General features: G+C 37.6%; 1 protein-coding gene across 1 annotated transcript in view; it reads right to left on the reverse strand.

The window, feature by feature from the left end:
* LOC6052535 (toll-like receptor 6) overlaps positions 1–20,925 on the reverse strand; it is a 171,737-nt gene that overhangs the window by 116,533 nt on the left and 34,279 nt on the right. The window contains exon 2 of the mRNA XM_038251501.1: positions 988–1,035. The gene's annotated coding sequence lies outside the window, so the exon portion shown is untranslated. The remainder of the gene's footprint in view (positions 1–987; positions 1,036–20,925) is intronic.

Here is a 20,925-nt window from a genome sequence, read left to right on the forward strand (position 1 = left end):
AACGCAATGCATTTGCAATGGTGAAAAATTGCTATTTTTGTTAATAAAACACAACATATTCACTGTTGACAGCTCTCCCCTACGAAACCGGAGTTCAAAGTGCAGCATAAATTGTATTTTGATACACTGTGTTTTTCTCCACTCTGCACTGACTGGTGGTGGCTTGTTCCACGCACCCAGCATGGTTGTTTTGGGTGCATGTAGCTGAGGCCAGGCTGCTTCTGCCAGAGACCCCATGGGAGAGACTCCTAGCCTAGAAGTCAAGCCAGTGCCACAGCTACACAACATATCCGGCCCGTCGTCGTCAACGATTGCTTTATGGCCCGCTCTGGAAGCCCGCTAGCACAGTCAGCAGTCAACGCTCGGAGATATCCCTGCGTTCAACTCCCTGCTGCGAACATTCTCCGCTCGTTTTGGAATCCACACTTTTTCTCCTATTTTCCTCTTTTTTACGATTTTATAGTTCGTCCTGGGCGCTCAATAACCGGGAGCGAACCCCGAAAACAGCCAAAAAGTCATAAAATCCCTTTTGCTCTCGCTCATGTTTTCGACGCTTCTTCAAGGAAGCAATCTCGGAAAGTCAAGTCATGGTGTGTGCACATGTCGGTCGGTTGCGTTTCCTTCTTCACAAACTCCGGGTTCTCGAAGAAGGACCCGTTGCGTTATAAAACGTTATATATGGACTTGACCTCATCGATTGCGATCGAAAGATCCTGGAGGACCTCACCTCAGTGAAGGACGAAACCATCTGACTGATTTTAGTGCACCGGTCATAAAGTGGAAAATTTATTTCCAATTTCGAGCTCGAGTCTCTCTGCCCGAAGGAAGGGAGCTTGTTGGTTTGCAATCTACGAAGGGGGCGGTCAAAGTGGTGGTCTTATTAAATGGGTTCAATTTTGTTCGAATTGACCCGGGCGATTCATAAAGTATCGCAGAGGTGTGCGGTAACTAGTTAAGTGGAGGAAGAGTGAGAAGTTGGTTACTTACCGTTTAGTTGATGGCAGTTGAAGAGGTCAGTATTGAGGGAAGAGCGTTCTGGAAAGAGATGAAAAATGTTGAAGGAGAAATCTTTGTAAAAACTTAAGTTAAGTTGAAAATCGAGAGATAAGTTTCGTTAACCTTGGTTTAGTCACAAATGGTCATATAGTTTCAAGTTTAAGTCTTCTATTTTTATAATTATTTTGAACCAATCAAGAGACAAAAAAATATTCAAGATTTCTTTGAAATTTTCTGTCCGCTACATTTGGATAACTCTAATCAATTCTTCATTTTCTTATGGTTTGTTGATTAGGTATGTTAGTTTTCTCATGTTTAAAAAACGTACAGAATTAAATATAATACAGAGCAATTGTTATTTGATCTCGGCTCACTTTGAATAAAAGAAACATGAAATAACAAAAACAAAACAAAAAAAAAACATATTTTATGTCGAATTTTTCAACTGCTGAGCTATGAAAACATTCGAAAATCTGTACTTCGAGAAGGGAATTTCTGATCGATTTGTTGTCTTCGGCAAAGTTGTAGGTTTTGAATAGGACTACAGTCCAGACTCGATTATCTGAAGGCCTCGGTAAAATTTCACTTCGGATAATCAAAACTTCAGATAATCGATTCACGAAAAAAAAAATTTTTCGCTGTCTTTTTTTTATTGTCGAGCTTAAGTATGACCCCTAAACTACGCTAGGGATTTACATTTTTTTAATCCAAGATGGCGGCCAATATGGCGGTTACAAAATATTGAAAAAATACATTTTATTAATTAATAAGCAATCAACTATTCAAATTTGACTAAAATGGGGTCGCAGATCTCGAATTTGATGTTTAAAACAAGAAAAAGAAAAAAACGAAAAAAAATTTTTGTTCGTGATTCGATTATCCGAAATCCCATACAAACCTTCGGATAATCGAACTTCGGATAATCGTAACTTTGGATAATCGAGGCTTCGGATCATCGAGTCTGGGCTGTATTCAGATTATTTTTTTTATTTTAAAATAAATTTTTATCATAAAAACTCGATTTTGCCAAAAACTTTATCTCTTTCATTTTTATTTTACTTTTTGATATGTTTCTTTAGAAAAAAGTGTTAACTTTTGAGCTATAGGGTATGACAGTGTTTTGTTTATGACCAAGTTATTTTTTTTAATATTAGTTTTGAGAATTTTAAAAATTTAATCATTAATCAAAAAATATGTCTGTAAATTTTGGATAAATTTCACTACTATGAGTTTTGGCCATATTAAGGTAAAATTCATCAACAAAAATGTCTTTTAACTTTTAAAAACTCTAACGAAAAAAAGATATCCAGAAGCTAAAAAATTTCAACAATTTGTTTTTTGAACATTGTTGTATTGACATTTGGTTGCTCAACTAATTGAAAAAATATTCGAAATTTTGCAAATCACGAATTACATTTTAAAAGGGCATAAATTATGCTATGTTTGAGTGGGTGCACTCAACTCGGCTGGCATTTCCCTTTAATTCTTCCATCAATTACCCAAGTAACATTTTTTTTCCAGGAGTTCTTCAAGAACTCTTCAAGATAGCTACAGCATAGCAGTTTGGACCGCGGTAGGATAAAACTCTCTTCAAGTACTCTTGCAAACTCCTGAAGAAGTTTTGAAGAGAATTTAATCCTACCGCGGTCCAAACTGCTATGCTGTAGCTATCTTGAAGAGCTCTTGTAGAACTCCTGGGAAAAAATGTTACTTGGGTAGGGTGACATTTGAAGCTTTTTTATTAAAAAATCAAATTACTAGACATATTAAAAACAATAAGTCGCGAATACAAATCATGTACATTAAAAAGAATTAAAGAAAGTTTAGAGCAATTCAAGAAATAAATTTTCATGATTTTTGAAATGGTTCAACTATTTAACGGAATTATTTGAATACTCTGAAGAAAAAAATGATTATTCTGAATTTCATTCTCGAATTCTTTTGACTATTTTCTTTCAAATCCAGATAGGATGAGTTTCTACATTAAAGGTCTTCAGTGTTTTTGTAGCATGATTTAGTTATTTTTTTTGGGGAATGAGTTGATCCCAATTTTATTCATGGGATCTTAACAGCAAAATTTGTATTTTAAATGATCTTAAAGTAATCTAGCTAAAAGTATTCAATTCGATGCAAAAAGAAAACAATTCACTAATTTATAAGTTTTCGATAGAAGTGCTGCGGCTTTTCATTAATATCAGAATTAAAATTATGTATCTTAACAAAATGCCAAGTATTTTTTAACAATTTAAATTAATTGCTTTTATGATAAAGTAACGAGCAACTAACTGATGTAAGCTTCTGAATAAAAATGGAAACAACCACTCTTGTCTTTATACATCAAAGATTTAGGGAAAATTTGCAGGACAATCTGTGAAATATCCTTTTTTAATTTCAAACCATGAAAACCATGAAGCTTGTAAAGAAAAGTTATTTCCAAAAAGAAGATTTTTGTAATTGCATGCTGCAGATGTGATTAAAATATGCCGTGAATGATTATTACAACTATTTGATTCCAAATTCGTGATAAACTATTTAAGTCAACTTTGTTTGAAAAAAAGCTTGAAATTTTGTATATTTTCATAACAAAATTTGATCGCCTATGTTTTTTCTTATTAACAAATTTGAGGTAAATACAAATTACTTCAGAAGTGTTATTAATTCATTAATTTATCATTCTCCCAATAAAATTGAAAAGTAGAAATAGTTTAAAATCATTTTCTTTTTCTTTGCATGTTTGTAAACCTATTTTTTAGCTTTTCTACTCAAACAACAAAATTTGTCTTTTCTCTTTCATGAGATGTAAATTAAGGGTCAGCCTTTGAGTACCCCATAGTCAAATTTGTGCCTAGCTATTGAACCAATGTATTATAAATTCAAACTGAAAAAAGATCAACCTTCATAACGTTAACCGTGTCCAATCGTCATCATCATCTAGTTAGTGCAGCTCGATTTAATGATCCCTCCCAGCTACTCTTCGATCAACCACTGCTGCCACGACCCATCATTATCCATTATCTAATTCAATAAGTGACCCCCAGGAGCCACACCTTCTAGGTACTTGATTTTTTTCTATCGATCTTTCCCATCAAACCTAGCCTCGAACCTACACAGCAAAAAATCCGATGGTAAAATCGCATGCAAAAGCATGCACATCACCTTCGTCAAAATAAACACTTAATATTACACACTGCATGTAAATTTTTTGCAAAAACAAAAAAAAGTTGCAACCGACGGGATTCAAACCCAGCACCAACAGTAAGGACTGGCGCCTTAGCCCACTCGGCCATCAGACCGATGAAACGCTGTAAGGATAAACGCATATATGAGCTTGACATTTCGGTCAAGTAGGTTTCCCATACTGACGGGCTACATATTGCAGGGTGTAAAACTACATAAAATTGCATAAAATAATGCAATATTTATTTTACACCCATGCCTTTTACACGCAGCTGGATTACTACTTTTTTAGCTGTGTAGGTACAATGAGCTCAAACAATCGATGCCTCGATTAGGGAGCCCAATCATAGCCCAATTTGTCCGATAATTTTCTCACCTTCCCTGGCCCGGTCTGCCTTTTGTATGGGGAGTTCGCGCCTAACTCGATTACCTCACATCCCAGGTCAATTGTGTGAGTGGTGTGTGCGTTTTGGGGTTCACTTTCCTCAGAATCCCTCGAGAGGACTAGGTCTTACTGTTGGTTGGAGTAAACGTGGTTAATTCGACCTTTTCAGCAAGTGTTGATCAAAGTCACTACTTTTTAAGGTCCGTTCACGAGATCTCTAATGAAGTTGGACAAAGAAGCCCGGCAGCTTCAATTATTCACGGCGTCGAACTCGACGCTCGTTACGAGCCAATTTTCACTCCGAGAGCCGTCTCGGCCCAAAGTGAGGAGGTCCTTTTCAGGAAGGCAGTGTGTTAAAAATGTTTTCGGCAAATTGGCCGGCAAACAATGCGTCTAATTTTGCTCGAAACTTAAAGTCTAGAGCACATTCCAGCGGAGATCACTGGGAGTCAGGGCCCTCATTGTTGTCCAGCTGCCAGGGGGCTTTTCGCGCGAGTACCGAAACCCAGCGCCAGTCCACGCAGACTCCAGAGGTTGAAAAATGAGAAGAAATTATAAATTACGACTTGCTCAAGAAGTCAGCCCAGCATGGTGTGAGAAGCAACACCATGAGGTTCGACGACGGGAGCCAGGCAGCAGCAGAAGCAGCCGGCAGCGGACAAGACAATGGGAAGCCCAAGCAATCCGAGAAAGTGCGAAAACGATACACTTTTCGAGGAAGATCTGTGTGTGATGGACTGCCTGTAAGTTGAGATCTGCCTGCGCGCGCGTCGGTTCTGCCTCGGAAATTGCCGCTCGCACCTAATTTGTTTTGACCCCTGGCGAGGTCGGGAACGATCGTGTTGCGCTTCGACGAAGTACAAATGACTTCCAGGATGCTGCACAGAGGTTGAAAATGATAGTTTGAGTTGTTGGGAACTTGTCGCGATGGTCTGGTAGCATTGGAACCTGAAAAATCTCTTTGAATTTGATCAATATTTCTCAAAAATTTAACGTAGAACATTCTGTAAACGAAAAACTTGATCCCTGATTTAGTTTGTATGTTTTCTCTGTTTTTTTTATCTTTAATTATGTTATTTTTGTGTGGTATTGTTTTGCCTATCAACTAATCTTATCAAAAATATCTGTATATTTTGCAGATTATTTTGTATTTCCCGTTGTTCTTTGATAAGGATTTAGAGTTGCAAAAAATATCCTAATTTAATTAATGACAAAAAGCTTTTTTGGAGATATTCCCTAGTAACAGTTTAAGTTTTAAGTAGGCCATAAAAGCCTATTTAGGCCGCATGAAGGTTTTCAGAACCCTGATAAAACCTGTAAGTTTAAAAATGTTACTAGGGTTCCTATCAATTGAGTAAGACTAAACAGAAAAAGTCGCGTATCTCAGTCTTAAAAAAATCCTAATAAATATCAATTAATTTATGAAAATATATTATTTCCTCAAGAATTACGTCTTTTTAAAATATTTGATCTAAAAATTCAAAATTTGTAAAATGATTTAAATAGCCCTTTTTGATTGAATTTCGTTGGAAATATAAATTTCCAAAATATATATTTTGGAGAAATTTTGAAGCAGATAGAGAGGGAGGGAGAGACAAAAAACGTGTAATAAAACTAGCATTTGCCTTTGTGGAATTTGAATTATGTTAGTCAATTTTAATTCTAAAAATCAATTATTACTGAATGGTAAAAAAGTAGTTTATGCAACAAGTGGCAAAAAGAGGATTTTTTCAGCACGAGTCGTACAATTATCCAACGAGGTTCACCGAGTTGGATAAATACGAAGAGTGCTGAAAAAATCAAGTTTTGCAACGAGTTCCATACAACATTTTTTGCAATTCCGAAAAACACCCATTGAGTTAAATTTTTAGTCAAATATTCATGTATTTTGTTAATAAATCGTTTAAACCAAAAAATGTTGAAAAGTGTTACTTTTCAAAACAAGTGCTGAAAAGTTCAACTTTTCAGCATCCATTTCAGTGCTGAAAAGTAGTACTTTTCAGCAGTACAGAAAAGTAGGCTATTTCGTCGTTCAAGAATGACAGGAAAAGTAAGTAGTTTCACGACGGAATTGCAAAAAAAAAATTTTGTACCTATTTTTTTAAAGGATTTCAGAAAGATTTTAAGATTTGGTACGGTCATCTAAAGCGATCTATTCAAATTCGGTCCTTGTGTCCTGATTTGCCCCAGTATTTGGTGTTTATAATGGATGATTATTTGTAATTTAAAGTCTTTTTCAAATATTTATTCCAATGCAATTTTGTTAATTTATTTGATAGTTGAAAGATTTTATTGTAAAATAAATCATTCAATTTGAATACGAATGAATTTCCATAGAATCATTCTTAGCTTGGTGAAAAAGTATTCATGGCACCTCTCTAGAAATCGTTTGTTCATTTTTGTTTGAATTAGTTACATATTTCAAGTATTTCGAATTGCTCTCGGTGATATTTTTCAAAACAATTAGTTTTTTTTAATCAGAAGAGACCACATTTTTGGTTTTGGAGTATTAAGATTAAGTAAAGACAAGTTGAATCATCAAATTTCTACTTGTTTTATCAAAAGTTGATAAACTTAGTTAAGCATTAATTTTTTATTTTCAATAATTCAATTGGCACACTTTTGATGCAAAACTTGGAAAAGTAAAGACTTCAGATATTCAAAAAAACAGTACTCTGTCCTGTTTACAGGAAAAAGTTACAAAAAAATCTATTATTGCCATCTTAGTTTGTGTTTAAAATGAAAACAGACATAAACACATGTCCAACAGAATATAGAAGGAGTTTTATTGAAAGTCCGTTGAAAGTCGATAAATAATATATTTATATATTAACCCCGCCCCTAAACGGGCTTTGTTCTAAAATTTCCCCAACAACCAAATTTCAACCAATTTAAAATTTTTAAATGGGATTGAAAAGCAGCATCCTTATTTTGTTTGAAAATCTTGGGCTTTTTTATTTGATTTTGTCAATGTTTTCCAAAAATATATTTCTCTGAGATCAACTTTGGCCGTGTTCCTAACTAATAACAACATAAGGTTTCGACAAATAACCCAGATTATTTTTTCACACACTTTGTTGTGACTCTAAGTCTTATGGTAAAATTTGTTAAAATATAAAATAATTAAAAACAGCAAACAGGCAAAAGATTATGTTTGGAGGTTCTAGATACTTAATTAATTTAAAAAATACTAAAAATGAATGAATTATGATATAAATTAACAGAAATATAAATTTTCAGAAAAAATTTGAGCAGATTGTTTTTTTTTTGTAAAGTGAACAAGGAAAATGTAACAAAAGTTTACACATTTAACCTATTGGTAAAATTTAACAATATTTGGTAACATAAACTATGATTTTTTGGTTTTTTGAACATTCACTATAAGGCTGATGCAAATATTTTTCAATGTTTTTGTCCCTCGTTTGTGGGCGAAACAAGAAAAAAATTGAAACAACAAGCCATAGTTTCAAGATTTGAATGAAAACTGTATTTGAAATGCATTCCACACTAGTTCAGTTATTTTGCAATTATTAGTTTACCAATAATTTTGCTGATTGTACTTGAATTACCATAGAAATTTTTGAAAAAAAATTTGTCCTCTGATTTTTCGGACCAATTTGGAAGGGGAAGAGGAAAGGGAGGGGGGGACTTTGGGGAAAACATTTGAAAATATTTGTACCAGCCTTATTATATATGATATTATGTTACGATAATAAACAAAAAACTATGAAAAAACCTTAAAAATTTTCCAAATCTTTGAAAACCTTAATAAGACCAATTACTTTCTTCCTTTTTTTGCAAACAAATCGCAACAATTAAGTTCTGTAGCAAGCAGCACCCTCAACAATTACCTAGGTCATTCAAAGAGAAATTGAGCTTGCTGTAAACTCTAAAGGAGATCCCCCAAACTCTCCCCCCTTGCTCCTTGAAATTCTCAAGTTGGAAAAACACAAGAGATTATACTTGAAAATTTTGCGCAAAAGCAAACTACAAAAGGCTGCCAAAAGTACCAGAGTTTGATAAAAGAAAAGGAACACTTGAGTTGGGGGAGATTTTAAGGATGGGGGGAGTAATTCTTCAACCAACTTGAAAACAAATCGTTTGTGTACTTTGAGACGAGGTGGAACTCGCCTGTGAAATGGCTGATCCCTGAAAGGAATCCTTGAAGTTTTTTCGACTTTGGGGAATGGGGACTGGGAATGAAAAGTTTTTGAGAATTAAGGGGGGGGATTGATAATTTTCTAGGTGAACTGTTCAAACTTAGCAAATAAATTCAATAAAGAAAGAAACTGGTCTTAGTGAATCAAATTACTGGTTTTTGAAAACAAGAATGATTTGATCAAAATCTTAACTTTTAGTTTTGAGTGAAAATTGACCTCTGAAACCATCCTCAAGTCCAGATTTCAAAGTGCTCCCACTTAATCACAATCTTCTAGAGTTTCGCATATTTTCCAAGCGAAAAGAAAAGAAAGTTATTCCCCCCTCCCCTCGTTGAAATATGATGAGCCAAATCGGGAAATAATTGAATTTACTCTGGTGGGTAATAAATTATTTATCTTGTTCTCACGGCAGGGCAGGCAGCCTAAAAATTCGCGAACCTCCAGGTCAGGCCGGGCATTCTTTGGGGAAATTTCGAGTGGTTTTGACTTTTGAATTTTAACAACTTCCCTGTTCGCTTATGTTTGCTGGTGCGTGGGATGGCTCAAGAACTCTTGAAATTTGGTTGCGTAGGCTCGGGATTTCCTGCGCTGGATCGGGGAGATTGCGTACAAAAGTGGGTTTTATGGGGAAATTTGCTTCGATTTGGATTTGAGGTTATGTTGAGGTATTAGCAATTAGACTTCCAGTGAATGCGTGGATGTCATAATTGGAGCCCCCGGGAGTATTCAAATTCTGGACAATCATGCCCTAATCCCAGCCAGAACCTGACCGCAGCAGATTGGCCGAGAATTGTTCTGCTGCTAATCATCTCGATGGAACAACAAACGAGGGCCCACCTCTTGAAGTCCAGGGTCAGGAAACGCCCGTCCAAAGGCAGCCACGGAGGGTAAAAACGTAATTGCAATAATTTAACAACATAAATGGCTATAATTATGATTGAGTGTGGTGCGTTCTCGGGGCTCCCGATCGATACTGACTGATTCTTGCACGGTGAAGACCCGGTTTCGAGCCTTGTTAGTCCCACCGTATCGTGTCGAGCGATTATCTTGCCAAGTTTGGAGGTTCGCGGGGGCTAATTTTGTGTCTAGTGTTGTCTAATTCTAATTCTATTCGCCACACGCGATAATAATCACTTATTGACGTCCTACCATTATCGGTTATTTGTTGGGGGAGCTGATTATCAATTGGCAAGTCGCGAGCCTTCATTAGCAATACTTTGAGATGTTAAAATTAAGCTTCTGCTTTCGTCAGAATGACGAAGTTGGTAAGGAAATTTCAGTATTACCAATAATTGATCTATAAAGCTTTTGATACCAATTTTAACCAATCAGCAATCGAATACCAATCGTATGGAATTCGGTCCAAACCAGTGATCGATATCCCACAAACCGTCAACCGCAAACAGCTGTCCCTTTTTCCACCACTCATTCGGAAAATCACACTTTTCCCGTCCATCTACCGGGTGGAAACCTGCATCGCCACCCATATGTTCATCGATTTTGCATACCTCTCGCGCGGTGCATACCAAATGTAGGCCACCGAACCAGGCATTCCTGGTGCAGCATCCGTCCAATCGACCATCGAGATACGGCGGAACTAGGATGACACTGACGTCCAACATTTCTGTGTCACATCGTGTCATGTCAGTGATGCCAGCGATCGCGACTTGACTTGGCGACTTTTTCTCAGTTTATTCGTTTTTCGATATCTACAAATTCTTTAAAGTGAGAACAATTCATTTCTATTAAACGATTTTCACACCACTGCTGTGCAGTACAAAAGTGGCTGTAACGTGCCAACCAGTGCGGCGACCAGAAGCTGGGACAATTTCCGGACCCGACCGTCACCTGGCAGGTTGGTGGCCAACACCAACCGCCCACCCGTAAAGACCACCAACGGTCCGTGGTATTGATTTTTATTGTAATTTAAAATTCAAATTTTAAATTAGTTTTCCTCCCGTGAACGAGTTGTTCTACGGCCAGCGTTCTTTTTTCTAGACCCCGGTGTTGGACAGGTGAAGTGTGCTCAAGTACGGTCGGAGGAAGGTCAGCGAAGGCCGTCCGTCCAACTAGGGAAAGGATTTCGCAACGCCATCGTGGACGGAAATGGCGTGGAGTGAAGATTAAAGAGCGATTTTCTTCGCGCCTCACCGGGTTCATAGGGTTGGATGAGTTTCCAAAAGGCCTTGAGAGTTTGTTCGAGTAGAAAACGGACGACTCGCTGCCGCTGGGATGGATAAACGAAGTGGCTGCTGTTTCTATCTATTCTGGGATTGATGATGGCTTATAATGAGTCAGCAGCTTTCGCGGAGTCTTCTGCTTGACGGAGATTTCATTTGAAGAAGAGCTATTAAAGCTCCCTTAAAGAGTCGATTTTTATTAAACCATAATTTCAAAACTCAATTAATTTCAACGTCAATCTGACAATTTCCCCCCAAAACCAAACCCCATTTCCCGCAAATCAAACCAGGAAAAATTTCCGCTCGCATCAATTTCGCTAATTGACCAGGTTGCTAAATTAATCAACGACTCGACTGGTAGTTTTCCATCCGAAAACTTTGCCACAAAACCACCTGCCCTGACCTGCCCCACAACCATGGCAGCCACTTCAATCGCAAAATCAAACAGAGAGTCACCCGTCCATCCACGTCAACCCCAACACGTGGGCCAATTTTCGTCCCGCACTTTCAAATTAATGGGAGCGCTCCGCACTCTTTCGTTCTCCAGCACACCCCGCACACAGTTCCGGAACCAAATTTTCGTGGTTTGGCCACCGGTTACACGGCCGTGGAGTTGGCAGCTTGCCTGCCTGCCGATGACAGCCTTCAGGGAAGGACTTTTTCAATCAATCTGCGTCGCTGCGTTTGCGAGCGTTGTGTAACCTAGGGTTGAGGTTGATTTTTTAGGGATTTATGTCAGATATAACTACTCAATGAAAAAAAAAATTGAAAAAATAATTTTATAAACAAATCTTCTACAAGCCAATTTACCACTGGAATTGCCATGTTGGGTTTCTTATCGGTAGCCAAAACTTTAAAATATTTTATTGTAACTCAAGATTTCCTATTTCCTAAATTACAAGCCCACACCCTCTTAAATTTTGATTCCGTAGCCACGTCAATCCTGTGTCGAAGAAGTACGCATTTGAAAGCTCACTTATTTTTCTGTCACGAAGCTTCCCACGGATTGTGAATTGATGAATTTTTGAAATTCGGGAGACTCGATCAAACTAGGGCATTAAACTGAAATTATAATACAAAAAAAAACTGATGCTGATTCAAAACTCGTTTCAAATCGTTGATTTCCAGGGTTCAATAATTTTAAATTAATTATCAATTGAGATTTTTTTTTTCAATTTTCCATTTCAACATAAAAAGTAGTCATCCAGCTGCGTATAAAAGGCATGGCTTCAACATATTTGTTTTGCATTATTTTATGAAATTTTATATAACCCAGAAATATGCCCATCAGTATGGGAAACCTACTTGACCGAAATGGCTCATCTTTTCAACAATTCATCGGTCTGATGACTGTAGTGTCCAGATAAAATTATCAATAATTATTAACCGTGTTCGGTAAAACCGATTGAATATGATCGGGATGAACTCGCAACGATCGAGTGAGATCGGGAACGATCGTGCGAGATCGTGCATGTATAAAAAGGCATTTTTATTTAATAAAAGATTCATTCGAATCTAGCCGTCAGCGAGTACGGAGACAGTATAATTTGATATTTAACTTAATCCTAAATCCGAGTCTTAAAACTATTCCTAATTCCTATTTAAACTTATAAGAAGTTTACGCGAGTGAGTAAGTATATTAAAAGTGGCGACGAGAAAACGTTGAAAACGCGGAACGCGTCGTGCAGTGATTTTTGGTTTAACGCAATTTGTGGTTGCAGATTTTAGGCGGAGAGGTTCAAACGGATCTAATTAGTCCAGAGTGAACAGACGTGAGTATTAAGTGACCTGCGAGAACCGTAGATAGTCTGTAGTTAGTGATCTTAAACAGCTATTGCACGGAGATTCCTCGATTAAGCGCATATTGAAATTTTTGTGAAAACCCATCTCTTCATACCGATCACGTGATTAGCAGACTCCATTTTATAACAAATCTTTTGTTCTATTCACAGCCGCACACACGCACCAGCCGTCCCAAGCCGATCATCCTCGGGATCATCCTTTGTTCGCGGCGTGAGATCGCGGTAATCCGGCGGTGAGCAGGCTTGACGCGGTGAGAATCGCTAATCCAGATCGTGAGATTTGACAAGTGAGGCGTGAGTGAGGAATCAGGGCGGCGAGGCCAGACGATTTGCTCACGGTCGGCGAGAAGCACCAACCGACCCCGCGGACACGTGTCATCAGCAGCATTAACCCAAGAGTTCAGCCAAAGCTACGGTCACACTCCTGCGGTTACTGTAAGTAGAAAACTTGATTTTTTTTTTCGCCCCAAGATGTCGTCTGTTCCCGGCATGATCGGTTCTATCGATCATTACCATCGAAGCAAGTCTTTTGCCAATTATGTTGAGCGATTTGAAGTAATGTGCAAACTCAACAAGGTGGCTTGCGATGCAGATAAGTTGTCGTGGTTTATCTCTGTGAGTGGCGAGGACGTTTTTGATGAAATTAAATTGATTTTTCCTAAGCAAGAAGTTGAAAAACTTGAATTTAAGGAAGTTGTTAAGCAGCTGAAAGGCAGGTTTGATAAAGCTGTGCCAGCCATGATGTATCGATTTGATTTTACAACCGTTTTCAACTTCTTAATGAAAGTTCTGAGAATTTTGTACTCTCAGTAAAACTTCTCGCTGAAGATTGCAACTTCAATGCATTTAAAGATGAGGCTCTTCGCGACAAACTTGTTATGGGCATTAAAGACAAACGTTTGCAACATAAACTGCTAGAAGAAGAAGATTTAAGTTTGGCGCAGGTTGAGAAGATGGTAATCAACACGGAGAGGGCTGAAAAAGGGCTCAACAAATGGGTGAAAATCGTGTGGAAAATGTTGGTGCTACTGCTAGCGTTCTGGCTGTTCATCAGCGATTGGGACCAAAAGTTAATTCTTGTTCGGGGAGATATCGTTCACGCAGCAGGAGTCGTGATCGTGGTCATGAGCGCAGAGGACGTGACATGGATCGCAGAGGCCGAGAAGTGCGTCGTGAGAGGCGAGATTACGATCGCAGATCTCACAATCGTAATCACAGCTACGATCGCAGCCACAGCCGTGAACAAAATTACTACAACAATGCAATTTGTAATTATTGCAAAAGAAAGGGACATATTAAGCGTTTTTGTGATTTGCTTGCGGGTAAACAAGTTAAAAGGGTGAATTTTGTTGAAGAGGATACTCCTGAAACTAAACCGGTTTTTGACAAATTCAACAGAATCAGAATCAACAACTCTGAGGATGATGAAAGTGAGATGCAGTGCATGAAAATTGGGGATAAGAAGACCTTAAGTGAGCCGTGTTTAGTGGATGTTCGAGTTCATGACAAATTTTTGGAAATGGAAGTTGACACAGGGTCAGCAGTTGCTGTTATTAGTCAACATTTGTACGAGCAATATTTCAATGAAATTCCTCTTAAATTTTGCAATAAACGCTTGGTTGTGGTTAATGGTTCGGGTTTGGAGGTGCTTGGACAGATTTCTGTTGAAATTGGGTTGAATAAGCGAACCGAGACCGGAAATTTGGTTGTTTTGAGGTGTTTGAAGAACTTTACACCACTTTTAGGCAGAGATTGGCTTGACATGTTCTATCCTGGCTGGAAAACTCAGTTTTACCGGCAAATATCATTGGAAATTTGGATTACAAATCAACTGACACAGTTTTAGGTAATCTTAAACTGAAATACAACAAAGTGTTCTCTAAAGACTTTACTGAACCAATTACAGGGTACCAAGCTGATCTGACCTTTAAATCAGAACAACCAATTTTCAAGAAGGCGTATCAAGTTCCGTACAAGATCAAAGACAAATTCAATGAGCATTTAGACATGTTGGAGCGACAGGAGTGATCACACCAATCAAGGCGAGCGAGTGGGCTTCGCCAGTTATTGCGATTGTGAAAAAGGATGGGGATTTACGCATGGTAATAGATTGCAAAGTTTCTTTAAATAAAATACTGATTCCCAACACTTATCCTCTACCCCTTGCTCAAGATGTGTTTGCTTCATTGGCTGATTCACAAATATTTTGTTCTTTGGACTTGACGGGCGCTTACACTCAGTTAGAGTTGTCGCAACGTTCAAGGAAATTTGTTGTAATTAACACACCTAAAGGTTTATACACCTACAATCGCCTTCCCCAGGGTGCAAGTCCAAGTGCATCAGAATTTCAACAAATTATGGACCAGATCCTGAGAGGATTAGAAAGAGTGTGTTGTTATCTTGACGATGTTCTTATTGCTGGAAGAACTTATGAAGAATGTTTGGACAAGTTGGAGCAAGTCTTGCAAAGGCTCTCCGATGCTAATATTTCTGTAAATTTTAAAAGTGTAAGTTCTTTGTGACATCTTTGCCATATCTTGGTCATATTATTTCTGACAAAGGTATTTTACCCTCACCTGAGAAAATTTCTACAATTGCCAAAGCAAAAGTTCCACAGAACGTGACTGAACTCAAAGCGTATTTGGGACTAATAAACTACTATAACAAATTTGTGCCAAATTTATCAGAAAAATTGCGACATCTGTACAATCTTTTACAGAAAAATGTCAAGTTTGAGTGGTCAAAAAACTGTGACGAAGCTTTCAATGAAAGTAAAAATTGCCTACTAAACGCTAAACTTCTAACTTATTATGATCCTAGAAAACCATTAGTAGTTGTGACTGACGCTTCTTCTTATGGTTTAGGAGGAGTTTTGGCACAAATGATGGATGGAGCAGAGAAACCCGTTTGCTTCACATCTTTTTCATTGAACTCTGCGCAGAAACGTTATCCAATTTTGCATTTAGAAGCTTTGGCTTTGGTATGTGTTATCAAAAAGTTCCATAAGTTCTTATTTGGTCAAAATTTTAAAGTATTCACTGATCACAAACCCCTTATTGGCATATTTGGAAAAGAAGGCAAAATTCTCTTTGTAACCAGAATCCAACGTTATATTTTGGAGTTGTCCATATATGACTTTGAGATTGAGTATCGACCTGGTTCAAAAATGGCGAACGCAGATTTTTGCAGCCGTTTTCCCCTGGACCAGAAAGTGCCTACTAGTTTGGATCAGGAGTACATCAACAGCCTGAACTACACAAATGAATTTCCAATTGATTTTACGCTTGTTTCTAGAGAAACAGAGAACGATAAGTTCTTGAAAGAAATTTTGAATTTTGTCACAATCGGTTGGCCAAAAACTATACCAAATCAGTTCAGAGATTTTTCTTCGCAGAGGGAAAAGTTGGAAGTAATTGATGGTGTTTTGCTGTTAGAAGATCGAGCGGTAATTCCAAGCAGTTTGAGAGAAAAGATTTTACAATTATTACACCTGAATCATGGAGGAATGGTGAAAATGAAGAAGTTAGCCAGAAGGACAGTTTACTGGCCAGGCTTAAATTCAGACATTGAAGACTTTGTTAAAAGTTGTGAATCTTGCTCTCAGATGGAAGTTGTGAGGAAACCGGAAGCTTCGGGGTCCTGGATTCCTACCACAAGACCGTTCAGTCGTTTGCATGCAGATTTCTTCTTCTTCCAAGGAAATACTTTCTTATTGATTGTTGACAGCAATACTAAATGGTTGGAAGTTGAATGGATGCGTTTTGGCACTAATGCAAGACTTGTTAACAAGAAATTTGCGGCAATGTTTACACGCTTTGGTTTACCGGATGTAATTGTTACAGACGGTGGCCCACCTTTTAATTCCACGGAATTTATTGGTTTTTTGGAACAACAAGGCATAAAAGTTCTTAAAAGCCCGCCGTACAATCCTGCCAGCAACGGCCAGGCTGAAAGAATGGTGAGAGTTGTCAAAGATGTGCTAAAGAAATTTTTAATTGATAACAAAACGAAATCTCTTGAGATGGATGAAAAGCTTAATCTGTTTCTAATTAACTATAGAAATGGTTCCTTAAACTCTGAAGGTTTGTTTCCTTCTGAAAGAGTTTTCAAATATACACCAAAGACCTTGTTAGATTTGATTAATCCAACTAAAACTTACAAACACAATCTGGCTGAACCTCCAGCACAACGATGTGTCGTTGACACTGAAAAACTTGATCCTCCAAATGAATTGGATAAAATTGAGGCAGGGGATAAGCTGTTGTATAAAAATAGTCACGATACCTTCCCAAAGTGGGTTGAAGCACAGTTTATTAAAAAAGTGTCTAAAAACGTCTTCCAGATTCAAATTGGCCGACACGTGGCTACGGCGCACAGATATCAGCTGAAGGCGTTGCACGTTCCCAAACGTGGGTCCGTGAAGATGTGTTTTGCGGCCAACAGTTACAAACGCAACTTCTCCTCAATCGATGACGATGGAGGATTACTCGGGCATTCGAGGGATTACGCGGTGTATCGTAAGCAGAGAAAGGTTGACAACGAATCCCGCAGTCCTGTTAGAACGAGGTCGAGGGCCAGATTGGAGAATCAGCAGGGACACAATTAACAGATCTACCTTTGCGTTCAGGTGCAAGTTCTAAGAAATGCACAGTCGAATCAATCATCATGAAAAATACATTTTTGCGCTGAATTAAAGTGAATTTGAAATTATATTTCTTTCTGATATTGTTAACAGTGTAGCATATAAGCAGTGAAATGAAATTAAGTTTATATTCTCGATAAATATGAAATCAAATACAAATTAGAATGAATTTGCTTAAGAGGAAGATCTTGTAGTGTCCAGATAAAATTATCAATAATTATTAACCGTGTTCGGTAAAACCGATTGAATATGATCGGGATGAACTCGCAACGATCGAGTGAGATCGGGAACGATCGTGCGAGATCGTGCATGTATAAAAAGGCATTTTTATTTAATAAAAGATTCATTCGAATCTAGCCGTCAGCGAGTACGGAGACAGTATAATTTGATATTTAACTTAATCCTAAATCCGAGTCTTAAAACTATTCCCTAATTCCTATTTAAACTTATAAGAAGTTTACGCGAGTGAGTAAGTATATTAAAATGACCAAGCGGGCTAAGGCGCCATTTTTTTCTGGTGCGGGAATTGAATTATTTTAGTGTAGATAAACATAACATGGAGTGTGAAATATTAAGTGTCTGTTCTCACAAAGGTGCATGCGATTTTACTATCGGATATTTTGCTGTGTCGTTTTCCAGGTTCATGAAATAAAACGTGTTTTGCCAAAAGATCATAGTCATGTCATTTGTTTCTATTGTTTATTTCTATTTTTTGTATTTGCTACAATTTTTAAATATACAATTTTGTTCAAAACAAATTGCTTACAATCAGATTTCAGGGCAGTACCTAAAATTCCCTCCATTTCTTATTACTTTGATGACTGGGGATTTAAAAAACCTTTTGCCATTTTCAAACCATCATCCGAAATCATTTATAAATTACTTTAATTTTTTAAGCAACAGAGAACTGTTTGCAAGAAATTGTCCAAAACGAAGAGAAATCGAAATCGTTCCAAAAAAAATAAAGCAAAATAAAAAATGACTCAAAATGAGTCAAGAAATCAGGGAGCAAAAAATATATTTTTTTCATATACTTTGAATTTCGAAGAATAACGAATTGAAAATGATTTAATATATATTTTTACACTTTTTAAGTTTTGTGTGTGTTTTAAATCATTTTAAAAAATATTTTAAAATATTTGAATAAAGGTGCACAACAACGCAAAAACTATTTTTTTTTTGGTAAAGGATTTTCGAATCAAAATTTTGTTTAAATAAATTTTATCATTTCTCATTGATTTTTTTTTATATTATAGTGATGTGGAAATTAAACTTAGAAAAAATTAAACGACCATTGAAATTTGAATGATCAATCAATTTAAAAATGTTTTACAAATGTTATTTTTAATTAAATTTAGCATTTTTTTTTGCAATTCCGTCGTGAAACTATTTACTTTTCTTGTCATTCTCAAATGACGAAATGACTTACTTTTCTCTACCAAAAATAAAAGAATGTAAAAGGGACCATCCATAAACAAAAACGATTTTATTTGTATGGGTGGGTGGAGGAGTCTGAGATTCCAAAAGTGTGGTTAATGGATAGTCTCAAATTATTAGTATCGAAAATTATCATTTTTCAATGTTTTCAGATTTGAGTAGTTTTTATGTTTGATATAAGATTTCATTCAAAAGCGTCTTCCGGAATTGCAAAAATGTTTTAATCAACTCACTGCAAAATTTGTTCTTTTCAGTAATTATCATATGTATCCAACTCGGTTAACCTCGTCGGATAAATGTACGGCTAATGCTGAAAAAATCTTTTCGTAACTTGTTGCATGAACTACTATTTATTTTCAAGCTGAAAAATTCAAAAACAGTTTTTTTATTGTAACAATTTTGCTTGAAGTCAATGAGGCCGCTGTAAATCTTAATTTATAATATTTTTTTGATGTCACCTCTCCCAATAAAATCAGAAAAAATATTTGCGAAAAGCTTCAAAATTTTAATGGAAATGGAAATCCAAAAACTCAAATCAATTGAAAATGCTTCCTCCTGCGTCGAAAATCGTAATTGTTATTACTTTTTTGTCACCCTGATATTTCCGGAAAATTTTGAAGAGGGAGAAAGAGACACATGATATACAATTTGTTAGGCGAAGAAATGTCAAAATTGTTTGTATTTTAAATTACATCTGACAGTTGCAAATAACTTTCGAACCAAATGTTGTAACCCTCCGTCTCTATGCATCCTGTGCAAAAATGCTCCAAAAGTTATACAGTCAAACCTCTTTACGCGACCTCCTTTTGCGCGAAATTTTTTTTACGCGGTTTTTTTTACGCGAAGAATTCAAAATAACGCGAACTCAATTTACGCGAAAAATTCAAAATAACGCGGTCCGATTTTAAACTGTCGGAAGTCTTAACCATTATGGTAATATCTTCCTGTTCAACGGGGACCACAATCAGGGTTTTTATCATCAGTGGCTTCGGTGACCTACGGATACTCTGCATCATATTGGGATGTTCTGGACAACTAAGAACATCCGGAAGTCACGAATAGAATATCTATCTGTTCAACGGGTGTTTGTACCGGTGTATTCACCATCGATATAGCGTCAGGTAGCTTCAGTGAGCCACGATGGACTCTCTTCGATCTGTTAGAATGTACGAGGTCATCCAGGAACTCCCGGATGTCATGGCCTGGATATCTACCTGATCAACGGGGGTCTGTATGGCTATATTAACCATCGGTATAGCTTCAGTGAGCCACGATGGACTCTCTACAATCTGTTAGAATGCACGAGGTCATCAAGGAACTCCCGGAAGTCATGGCCTGGATATCTACCGGATCAACGGGGGTCTATATGGCTATATTAACCATCGGTATAGCTTCAGGTAGCTTCAGTGGACCACGATGGACACTCTGCGGCAAGTTGGATTGTTTTGGGTCATCCAGGAACTCCCGGAAGTCATGGCCTGGATATCTACCTGATCAACGGGGGTCTGTATGGCTATATTAACCATCGGTATAGCTTCAGGTAGCTTCAGTGAGCCACTAGGTCATGACTTCCGGGAGTTCCTTGATGACCTCGTGCATTGTAACAGATTGTAGAGAGTCCATCGTGGCTCACTGAAGCTACCTGAAGCTATACCGATGGTTAATATAGCCATACAGACCCCCGTTGATCAGGTAGATATCCAGGCCATGACATCCGGGAGTTCCTGGATGACCCAAAACAATCCAACATGCCGAAGAGTGTCCATCGTGGTCCACTGAAGCTACCTGAAGCTATACCGATGGTTAATATAGCCATACAGACCCCGTTGATCGGGTAGATATCCAGGCCATAACATCCGGAGTTCCTGGATGACCTCGTACATTCTAACAGATCGCAGAGAGTCCATCGTGGCTCACTGAAGCTACCTGAAGCTAAACCGATGGTTAATATAGCCATATAGACTCCCGTTGATCAGGTAGATATTCATGCCATGACTTCCGGGAGTTCCTGGATGACCCAAAACAATCCAACATGCCGCAGAGTGTCCATCGTGGTCCACTGAAGCTACCTGAAGCTATACCGATGGATAATATAGTCATATAGACCCTCGTTGATCAGGTAGATATCCAGGCCTTGACTTCCGGG

The sequence above is a fragment of the Culex quinquefasciatus genome, chromosome 2 (assembly GCF_015732765.1).
Source record: "Culex quinquefasciatus strain JHB chromosome 2, VPISU_Cqui_1.0_pri_paternal, whole genome shotgun sequence".
Classification (NCBI taxonomy): domain Eukaryota; kingdom Metazoa; phylum Arthropoda; class Insecta; order Diptera; family Culicidae; genus Culex; species Culex quinquefasciatus.